This window comes from Juglans microcarpa x Juglans regia, chromosome 8D (genome assembly GCF_004785595.1).
Source record: "Juglans microcarpa x Juglans regia isolate MS1-56 chromosome 8D, Jm3101_v1.0, whole genome shotgun sequence".
NCBI lineage: Eukaryota > Viridiplantae > Streptophyta > Magnoliopsida > Fagales > Juglandaceae > Juglans > Juglans microcarpa x Juglans regia.
The window spans coordinates 11,355,371-11,366,092 of record NC_054608.1 but is presented as its reverse complement, the minus strand read 5'-3'; the positions used below and the strand labels follow the sequence as shown (position 1 = coordinate 11,366,092).

The window sequence follows — 10,722 nt, the reverse complement described above, 5'->3', positions numbered from 1 at the left end:
CGTTATATTCTCATATTTTAATTTCTACAACCTCCCCAAAACCGTAATTTTCTTCGCAAACACGATCTTTAATTTAATATAATTTTTATTATATATATAATTTAAGTCAATGTTTATCTATTCTACTTATAAAACAAACAATAAAAACATGAAATAAGATGGATAATTATGGATGGATAATTTTTTATACAATTGTAAAAAGTATAAATATCATATAATTATTTTATCAAATAATAAAATTTATTATTAAAATATTATTTTTTTTATCTGCTCATATTTTATTTGTTTATTTTAAACATGACGTGGAAGTTGCAAAAAGAACGGCACAAGATTTGACTACGACGTAAGTGAACAGCTAGTATAAGGTAGGAAAAAGTTAGGAATCCAGATGGGAACTCGCGCCCTTTTTTTTTTTTTTTTTTTTTTTAAACTTAGAGATTAAGAAAATATTATTTATTAATATTTCGATTTTTTTTAAATATTTAAAAATATTAAAAAAATGATGTGATAAAAAAAAAAAAAAAAAAAAAAAAAAAAAAAAAAAACTTTGAATTTGGCCGGCGGGAGCCCCAGCGGTGCGCGTAGACCCACTCTATAAAGTAGTATAAACCGACTTGGAATACGATTACGTGTTTCCACCGCCTTTCCTGACCGACTCCCCCCATTGTCTATAAATACCCACCTCTTCCCCAATCAGATCCTCATCGTTCTAACCTTATGGTTTCTTCCGTTTTAGGTTTTTAGGTATAAGATCGGTCTTGGGGAAGTTCTCCGTGTTGGGCTTTTTGGTGCCGATCATCTTCCTTGTGAAATCCGGGTTCGTTTCTCCTAATTATTTTGTCCGTTAGCTGAAAGGGAAGGATTTTTTTCGTTATAGATTTGTTTCAATACTTAACCGTCGGTGATGGTTTTATGTTTCTTGCGCATCCGTTCCAATTCTACGGAGAAGAGCGACGGTTTCATAGTCGTTCGGATTTATATTATGCTTTTGGATTGTGCTTTTATGGAGGATTGATTGCGAGATTCTTGAATTTTTGAAAGGATGTGGTCTTCTTTGCGTTAGGTTTTTTGTTGCATCGCCGATCATCTTTGCTGTGAAATCCGGGCTTTTTCTTCTGATTGCGTTGTCCTTTGGCTGGAAGGGAAGAATTTTCTTTCCCGTTAAAGGTTCGGATTTTCCTTCAATACTTATCGTTTGTCGATGGTATCGGTAATATTTTTTGCTTCTTGCTTATCCGTCCTAATGCTATGGAGAAGAGCGACGGTTTCATAGTCGTTCTGTTGGGTTGTGTTTTTATTGACGATTGGTTTCTAAATTCTTGAATTCTTGAAAGGATGTGAGCTTCTTCGTGTTGGGTTTTTTGATGCATCGCCGATCATCTCCGCTGCGAAATCTGGGTTTTCTCTTCTAATTGCGTTGGTTGAAAGGGAAAAATTTTCTTTACCGTTAAAGATTCGGATTTTCCTTCAACACTTACCATTGTTGATGGTTTTCTTATGATATCGTTTATCGATGGAGAAAATTGATTTCAGATGGTAACGATAAAGGTTTCTGTGTTTCTTCTTTTCCTTCAATAGTTACCGTGGATGATGGTATTCTTATGATATGGTTTGTCGATGAAGAAAAGTGATTTCAGAAGGTATCGGTAATTCTTTTTTGCTTCTTACTTATCCGTCCTAAGGCTATGGAGAAATACACGGTTTCATAGTTGTTCGGATTTATATTATGCTGTTGGGTTGCGCCTTTTGATGGTTCGTTTCAGAATCGTGCATTTTTTAAAGGATGTCCATCATGGAGAAAGCGACGGTTTCATAGTTGCCAAATCTGGATTTTTCTCCAAATTACGTTGTCCGTTGGTTGAAATGGAATTTTCTTTTTCATTAAGGTCCACTTTGAACTTAACTCATTTAATCTTAGCTTTTTTAAATTCTCACGTAAAATATAATAAATAAGTTAATTTTTTCAAATTTTAAAATAATAATAATATTAAAATATAGTATTCTAACAAGATTTTGTTCAACTTTTATCTAAATCTATCTCAACTTACTATCTAAATCTAACCTAAAGATTGAAATTTTCTTTCAATACTTGTCATCGTTGGTGATGGTTTTCTTATGATGATGTTGTCAATGAAGAAAAATCGATTCCTGATGGTAACGTATAAGTTTTTCCCTTTTTGTTTTTTGCAGTTATGCTTCTTGCATATCCGACTTGATGCTTTGGAGAAAGACTGACAGATTCATATAATTCTTTTTGGATTGTGTTTGTTGATGATTGGTTTTGAAATTCTTGTATTTTTTATTGGATGTGGTTTCTTATTCTTTCAAGTGTTAATTTCAGCAATAAGAATATTTACCTCGTGGAGAATGCGGAAGAAAGGAAATCCAATAAGAGTATATATACCTCATTCAATACCGCTAAATTTTCCTCATATCTTTAAACAATATGATGATATTTATACAAGGTCGTGCTAATTTCAGCAATGAGTATTTGCCTCATTGATTTATATTTCATGACTCCGGCATTTGTCACAAGTTTTCTTTCCCCTCATTTTCAAGACACGAGGAAGTTGTTCTGCATGTTTCGATAATTTTTCTTGTTCATTTTGTGGCATTGAAATTATCTTGTTCATTTTGTGGCATTGGATTTGCATTTTCTTCTCTTAGGCCTCCGATTTTAAGAGGAATATATATTTATTACTTATTGCATGATTTGCTGACAGCTTTGGTCATTTTTGTTCGTAACATAATTTCCTTTTTTGATGGTAATTTGTCAGTTTGTGATATGGTTATGGCTGCCGGGGGCAAATCGTCTTATGGCATTGAAAAACCGGTTTTTGGTTTATTCATCTTTGATTTGACATGAGTTAGGCTTTCTAAGGTTTGTGTCTGCAAATCACATTCTTGGTACTGGTGCAACCAAGTTTGGAACTGGTCCAAAGCTTCCACAATTCTCGATGAATTTCAGCACCAAGTAAACTATGCTTCAATATATTCTTGTGAATATCGCTTGTGGTTTTCTAATATGGAATTCTCGATCGAGTGCATGAAATAGTATGTTCCTGATAGGTCCATAGGACTGTTGAATTCGTCATGGTTTTTCTTGTGATTTGAGCAACAGAGCCCTATTCTTATGTTTATTTTTTCCTTCAAAATCCACTGTGTAGGAGCTGCAGAAGCAAGGGAACTCTAGTTTTTCTTATCATCATGTCACATTTGCTTGGGCTTTTTAACGTTTTTGAACGGTTGCTTTAATCACCTGGATTGCACAATCGCAGAAAATCAAGGCGATGGTTATTTATCTACTCTATTTCACATTTTGGTCTATTCATATTCACACTTCAACAGTAAATCTGTTTAGTATACGATCTATCTCATGGAGTTTGAAGTTGGGCTACAACTCCTTACTGCAGTTGGTTGCAGCAAAGTTTTTTTGGTCCTGATCAATATGGTTCCCCTTCTACAGGATTAAAACCATGAAACACACTACAGTTGGCTGGCTTGCAAATCTGCAACACTGAATTTTGCTTTATGGTTGACTGCCTTGCTTTATCTACTCTATTTCACATTTCGGTCTATTCATATTCACACTTCAACAGTAAATCTGTTTAGTATATGATCTATCTCATGGAGTTTGGAGTTGTGCTACAACTCCTTACTGCAGTTGGTTCCACCAAAGTTTTTTTGGTCCTGATCAATATGTTGCCCCTTCTACAGGATTAAAACTATGAAACACATTACAGTTGGTTGACTGCCTTGGAAAGCACAGGATTGAAACTATGATTCAAACTACACTACGGATGGCTGGCTTGCAATTTGTAACACTGACTTTTGCTTTATGGTTGACTGGCTTGGAAACCATGAGGCCAAATAAGTTCCTCCCAGTGCCCGCAGAAACCAGAAAACTGTTATTTTTCCTTCTCTTCATTCCGCTTTTGCCGAAAAGTCTGTTCATATATAGTTTTCTTTAACCGGATCCTGTTCCTTATTTGATTTATTTAGGGTTGGTGCTTTACAACTTTTTACTGTGTTGGGTTCGAGCAAAGTTTGTTCTTCTAGATCAATTCTGTTTATTCAAGAGGAGTTTAAATTTATAGCTATTCTTTACTTTCTCCGCTGCGGGTTTCTTCTACTGGGGTACAAATAAATCTATCCATTACTTTCTCCATGGCTGCATGATAATCCTTGAATTAATTTAAAGTCTCTTGGTATTTAAAAAAGTGGCGTTTCTGTTGTGAATTATTAATCTATTCCAGAACCAGTTAAAGTCGGATGCTTTAACATGTTTTCTGTCTAAATTCCATTGAGGTGTAGGTTTGGATTTCCTTTCGAAGTTACATCTTTCATGGAGTCCCCATTCTTGATCTTGGGTGATAATGTTAACTGGTACGTGTGATGATAAGCTCTTCATAAAAACTTTAAAGAAAATTGAATTAATAAAAGCTCTTCATAAAAACTTTAAAGAAAATTGAATTAAAAAAAGGAGAAATTTTCTGCTTGTGTACATGCATTTCTTGTTGGTTTGCCTTATAATTTGATACCGCGGTATTAAAACAAGGGGTCATGCAATGGGTTTGAACTAAGGCTACATGATTTTATCTTTTTATGTTCTCTTTGCTTTTCAATTTCCTACATGTTTTTGAGTAGTCTTGCTTTTCATTTGTTTATCTACACTGTTTTTGAAATCCTTGCATGCTGAGCAACAATCAGATTTCCACTTTCATGTGATGCTCGTTTCTATGTTGTAGTGTCTTGTTGTATTGCCATGTTCTTCTCTTCCATATCCTAGTATTTGTGGTTTTACAGATAATTTATGAAATCCTTATGGATATCTGGTGGGGATAATGTTTGAAACCATCTCATTGGTAGTTCCTTGGGGCTTGTTTCGATGGTATTTCTTTATCATTTTGTGGTGTTGGGTTTGCATTTTCTTGTCTTAGGTGTTATTTGGGAACACAAGCCATCTCATCTCATTTCAAAATTTCTCCCAATTTTCTTCCAAACATCACTCAAAACAAAAAACACTTTTCAATTTTAAAATTTTCATCTAATCCTAATTTTTACAACTTTTCCTAACTTTTTCAAATTTCAAAACAAAATTATATTAAAAAAATTATATTCTAACAATATTTTAACTTTATAATATATTTTTATTCAACTTTTTCTCTCATTTCCCAAAATCCAATAAAACATCTTAATTTAAACTATTTCATTATTGTTCACAAAATTTTCATCTCATCTCATTCTCCATTCCAATTATAAGAGGAATATAAAATTTTCGTTTATTGCATGATTTTGTTTGTAATCTAATACTCTTTTTGGTCCTGTAATTTCAGAGTTTTGTGACTTGGTTATAGCTGCTGAGGGAAAATCGTCTTATGGCATTCATCCTTGGTTTATATAGAGGGAAAACCAGAAACCAGGCTTTTGGTTTATTTGTCTCGATTGATGAGTTAGGCTTATTAAGATTTGTGCCTGCAAATCATAACCTCAAATATTTGCTTACATCAGTCTTGGTTAGTGAAATCGGAGGGAAAATTGTCTTTATGGCATTCAGAAACCAGGTTTTTGGTTTATTTATCTTTATCTTGGTTAGGGAAGTCAATGAGTTCTGATTTCATATTTGTCCAATCAAGTTTGGTACTGGTCCAAAGCTTTCACAGTTCTGGACACATTTCAGCACCAAGGAACCTATGGGTATATCTATATAAATATATATATATATATATATACATATCCTTCTGATTATTGCTTGTGTTCTTCTGATATGGAAGTCCCGATCAAGTGCACTTGAAATACTAAGGAATATGATGAGAAGGTGTTTGAAACGATGTTCCTGATAGGTCCATGAGATGAATTCGTCATGGTTATTCTTGTGATTTGAGCAACAGAGCCCTATTCTTATGTTTATTTTTTCCTTCAAAATCCACTGCGTAGGAGCTGCAGAAGCAAGGGAACTCTTATTTGTTCCTATCTTCATATCACATTTGCTTGGGCATTTTAATGTTTGAGATCAGAGGGCCTTGTTTATGGTCTGGATTGCACGATCCCATAGAAGCAAGGCACTGGTTATTTTTTCTGCTCTCACTTTTCGCATATATGTCGAGTCATATTTTCCCCCTCGACCACAAACCTTTAGCATATGATGTATCTCATGGAATTTGGAGTTGTGCTACAACTTCTACTGCAGTTGGTTCCTGCTATGATTTCTTGTCCTGATCAATATGGTGCCTTATACAGGATTAAAACTACTCTGTATGGTTGGCTGGCTTCCAACTTGTAATGCTGACATGCTTTAGGTTTGACTCGCTTGGAAACCATAAGCGCAAATAAGTTCCTCTAAGTGCCTGCAGAAACAAGAATACTGTTATTTTTCCTTCTCTTTGTTTCACTTTTGCTGAGATGTCACAATGATGTTCCTTATTTGATTTATTTACGGTTGGTGCTTCACAACTTTTTCCCTTCGAGCAATGTTTGTTCGGAATACAAATATATATCTGTCCTTTACTTTCTCCACGGCCTTTTCTTCTACAGGGGTATTAAGATATCATCTGTCCATTACTTTCTCCACGGCTGGCATGTTAATCCTCAGTTTAATTATAAGTCACGGTGTATTTGAAAAAGTGGCATATTTGTATTGTGCATTTTTAATCAATTCCCGAACTAGTTAGAGTTGGATGCGTTAACGGGTTCTCTCTAATTGCTGTGAAAGTGTATGTTTGGATTTCTTCTTCCGCATTTTCCATTTAGAGTTAAGTTTTCAAAGTTAAATCTTTCATGGAAGCCCCGCATTCTTGATCTTGGGTAATAATGTTTGACTGGTACGTGTGATTATAAGCAGACTGTATCTCGTGTTTTGAAATCGTAATATTTAAAGAGATCCTAATTAAATAAAGGAGCAACTTTGTGCTTGTATATTTGCCGGTCTTGATGGTTTGACTCATAATTTGACACCTTCAGTTTTAAGAGGTTTATACGTTAAGTGCTTAACAAGGGGTCATGCAATTCCATGAAGGTCATGCAATTCCATGAAATGGGTTTGAACTAAGGCTTTGTGATTTATCTTTTTTGTTCTCTTCTGCTACTCAATTTCCTACAGTCTATTGATTAGTCTTGCTTTTCATGTCTATCTACCGTGTATTGTCAGGTTGCATTTGCGTGGTTTAAATAAATAATTCCAAGGGGGGTCATGCAATGCCATGAAATGGGTTTGAGCTAAGCCTACGTATTTTGTTCATTATATTCTCTTCTGCTTCCCAATTTCCCACATGCTTTTCATTCACTTATCTACATTGTGTCTATTGTCAGGCTGCATTTGTGTGGTTTAAATAAATAATTCCAAGGGGTTAGGCAATGCCATGAAATGGGTTTGAGCTAAGATTTTGTTCTTTATGTTCACTTCTGCTTCTCAATTTCCCACATGTTTTTTGTTTGTTTATATACTTTTTGTGTATTGACAGGCTGCATCTGCGTGGCTACGTGAGTTTGTTCCTTGTGTTCTCTTCTGCTTCTCAATTTCCCACATGCTTTTCATTTGTTTATCTACATTGTATATTGTCAGGCTGCATCTGCGTGGCCTAAATAAATAATTCCAGGGGGTCAGGAAATGCCAGGAAATGGGTTTTAGCTAAGGTGTTCTTTATGTTCTCTTCCTGCTTCTCAATTTCCCTCAAGCTTTTCATTTGTTTATCTACATTGTGTGTATTGTCAGGTTGCATCTGTGTGGCCTAAATAAATAATTTCAAGGGGTCATGCAATGCCATGAAATGGGTTTGAGCTAAGGCGTTCTTTATGTTCTCTTCTGCTTCTCAATTTCCCACATGCGTTTCATTTGCTTATCTACAATGTGTCTATTGTCAGGCTGAATTTTCGTGGTTTAAATAAATATTCCAAGGGGTCAGGCAATGCCATGAAATGGGTTTGAGTTAAGGCTACATGAATTTGTTCTTTATGTTCTCTTCTGCTTCTCAATTTCCCACATGTTTTCATTTGCCTATCTACTTTGTGTGTATTGTCAGGCTGCATCTGCGTGGCCTAAATAAATATTTCCAAGTGATCATGCAATGGCATGAAATGGGTTTGAGCTAAGACTACGCTATTTGTTTTTTATGTTCTCTTATTATTCTCAAATTTCCCATATGCTTCTCATTTGCTTATGTACTTTGTGTGTAGTGTTAGGCTGCATCTGCATGGCCTAGATAAATAATTCCAAGGGGTCAGGCAATTCCATGAAATGGGTTTGAGCCTAAGGCTACGTGATTTTGTTCTTTATTTTCTCTTCTGCTTAATTTCCCACATGCTTTTCATTTGTTTATATCTACATTGTGTGTATTGTCAGGCTGCATCCGCGTGGCCTAAATAAATAATTCCATGGGGTCAGGCAATGCCATGAAATGGGTTTGAGCTAAGGCTACATGATTTTGTTCTTTATGTTCTCTTCTGCTTCTCAATTTCCCACATGCTTTTCATTTGCTTATCGTATATTGTCAGGCTGCATTTTCTTGGTTTAAATAAATAATTCCAAGGGGGCCAGGTAATGCAATGAAATGGGTTTGAGCTAAGACTACTTGATTTTGTGTTTTTTTTTGTACTCTTCTGCTTCTCAAATTTTCACATGCTTTTCATGTGTTTATCTACATTGTGTGTATTGTCAGGCTGCATCTGGGTGGCCTATATGAATAATTTCAAGGGATCATGCAATGCCATGAAATGGGTTTGAGCTAAGGCGTTCTTTATGTTCTCTTCTGCTTCTCAATTTCCCACATGGTTTTCATTTGCCTATCTACTTTGTGTGTATTGCCAGGCTGCATTTTGCGTGGTTTGAATAAATAATTCAAAGGCAATGCCATGAAATGGGTTTGAGCTAAGGCTACGTATTTTGTTCTTTATGTTCTCTTCTGCATCTCAATTTCCCACATGCTTTTCATTTGCTTATCTATGTTGTGTGTACTGTATATTGCCAGGCTGCATTTGCGTCTGTTAAATAAACAATTCTGGGGGGTTCAGGCAATGCCATGAAATGGGTTGAGCTAAGACTACTTGGTTTTTTTTTTTTTTTTTTGTTCTCTTCTGCTTCTCAATTTTCCACAGGCATTTCATGTGTTTATCTACATTGTGTGTATTGTCAGGCTGCATCTGGGCTGGCCTAAATGAATAATTTCAAGGGATCATGCAATGCCTTGAAATGGGTTTGAGCGACGTTCTTTATGTTCTCTTCTGCTTCTCAATTTCCCACATGGTTTTTCATTTGCCTATCTACTTTGTGTGTTTTGCCAGGCTGCATTTTGCGTGGTTTGAATAAATAATTCAAAGGGGTCAGGCAATGCCATGAAATGGGTTTGAGCTAAGGCTTTGTGATTTTGTTTTTGTTCTGTTCTGCTTCCCAATTTCCCCCGTGCTTTTCATTTGTTTACCTACATTGTTTGTATTGTCAGGCTGCATCTGCGTGGCCAGAATAAATAATAACAAGGGGTCGTGCAATGCCATGAAATGGGTTTGAGCTAAGGCTACGTGATTTTGTTCTTTATGTTCTCTTCTGCTTCTCAATTTCCCACATGCTTTTCATTTGCGTGGCCTAAATAAATATTTCCAAGTGGTCATGCAATGGCATGGAATGGGTTTGAGCTAAGACTGCGTGATTTTATTTCGTCTTCTCTTCTGCTTCTCAATTTCCCACATGCTTTTCATTTGCTTATCGTATATTGTGAGGTTGCATTTTCTTTGTTAAATAAATAATTCCAAGGGGGCCAGGCAATGCAATGAAATGGGTTTGAGCTAAGACTACTTGATTTTGTTTTTTTTTTTTTTTTTTTTGTTTTTTGTACTCTTCTGCTTCTCAATTTTTCACATGCTTTTCATTTGTTTATCTACGTTGTGTGTATTGTCAGGCTGCATCTGGGTGGCCTATATGAATAATTTCAAGGGATCATGCAATGCTATGAAATGGGTTTGAGCGGCGTTCTTTATGTTCTCTTCTGGTTTTCATTTGCCCATCTACTTTTGTGTGTATTGCCAGGCTGCATTTTGTGTGGTTTGAATAAATAATTCAGAGGGGTCAGGCAATGCCATGAAATGGGTTTGAGCTAAGGCTTTGTGATTTTGTTTTTGTTCTGTTCTGCTTCTCAATTTCCCCCTTGCTTTTCATTTGTTTATCTACATTGTGTGTTGTCAGGCTGCATCTGGGTTGGCCTAAATGAATAATTTCAAGGGATCATGCAATGCCATGAAATGGGTTTGAGCGGCGTTCTTTATGTTCTCTTCTGCTTCTCAATTTCCGACACAGCATGGTTTTCATTTGCCTATCTACTTTTGTGTGTATTGTCAGGCTGCATTTTGCGTGTTTTGAATCAATAAATCAAAGGGGTCAGGCAATGCCATGAAATGGGTTTGAGCTTGATTTTCTTTTTTGTTTTTTTGTACTCTTCTGCTTATCAAATTTTCACATGCTTTTCATGTGTGTATCTACATTGTGTGTATTGTCAGGCTGCATCTGGGTGGCCTATATGAATAATTTCAAGGGATCATGCAATGCCATGAAATGGGTTTGAGCGGCATTCTTTATGTTCTCTTCTGCTTCTCAATTTCCCACATGGTTTTCATTTGCCTATCTACTTTGTGTGTATTGCCAGGCTGCATTTTGCGTGGTTTGAATAAATAATTCAAAGGCAATGTGGGTTTGAGTTAAGGCTTTGTGATTTTGTTTGTGTTCTCTTTTGCTTCTCA

The 10,722-nt window shown here is 35.7% G+C and overlaps 3 long non-coding RNA genes across 7 annotated transcripts; 2 read left to right on the top strand and 1 right to left on the bottom strand.

The window, feature by feature from the left end:
* Positions 1 to 628: 628 nt before the first annotated feature.
* LOC121242989 lies at positions 629 to 6,467 on the top strand. 4 transcript variants are annotated; one of them, XR_005936034.1, is made up of 4 exons: positions 630 to 1,886; positions 2,191 to 4,386; positions 5,938 to 6,068; positions 6,241 to 6,467. It is a non-coding gene; the product is annotated as an uncharacterized LOC121242989 (long non-coding RNA). The 4 variants fall into 4 exon arrangements; XR_005936035.1 differs by lacking the exons at positions 5,938 to 6,068; positions 6,241 to 6,467 and adding exons at positions 5,337 to 5,510; positions 5,602 to 5,711; XR_005936033.1 differs by having other exon boundaries at positions 629 to 1,167; positions 5,938 to 6,467.
* On the bottom strand, positions 4,322 to 4,559 carry LOC121242991. The gene is made up of 2 exons (XR_005936037.1): positions 4,458 to 4,559; positions 4,322 to 4,416 (listed from the first exon to the last, which is right to left on the bottom strand). It is a non-coding gene; the product is annotated as an uncharacterized LOC121242991 (long non-coding RNA).
* A 12-nt stretch (positions 6,468 to 6,479) lies between the features above and the next one.
* LOC121242987 lies at positions 6,480 to 8,818 on the top strand. 2 transcript variants are annotated; one of them, XR_005936031.1, is made up of 3 exons: positions 6,480 to 7,632; positions 7,712 to 8,077; positions 8,491 to 8,818. It is a non-coding gene; the product is annotated as an uncharacterized LOC121242987 (long non-coding RNA). The 2 variants fall into 2 exon arrangements; XR_005936030.1 differs by having other exon boundaries at positions 6,480 to 8,077.
* The last annotated feature ends 1,904 nt before the right edge of the window (positions 8,819 to 10,722 follow it).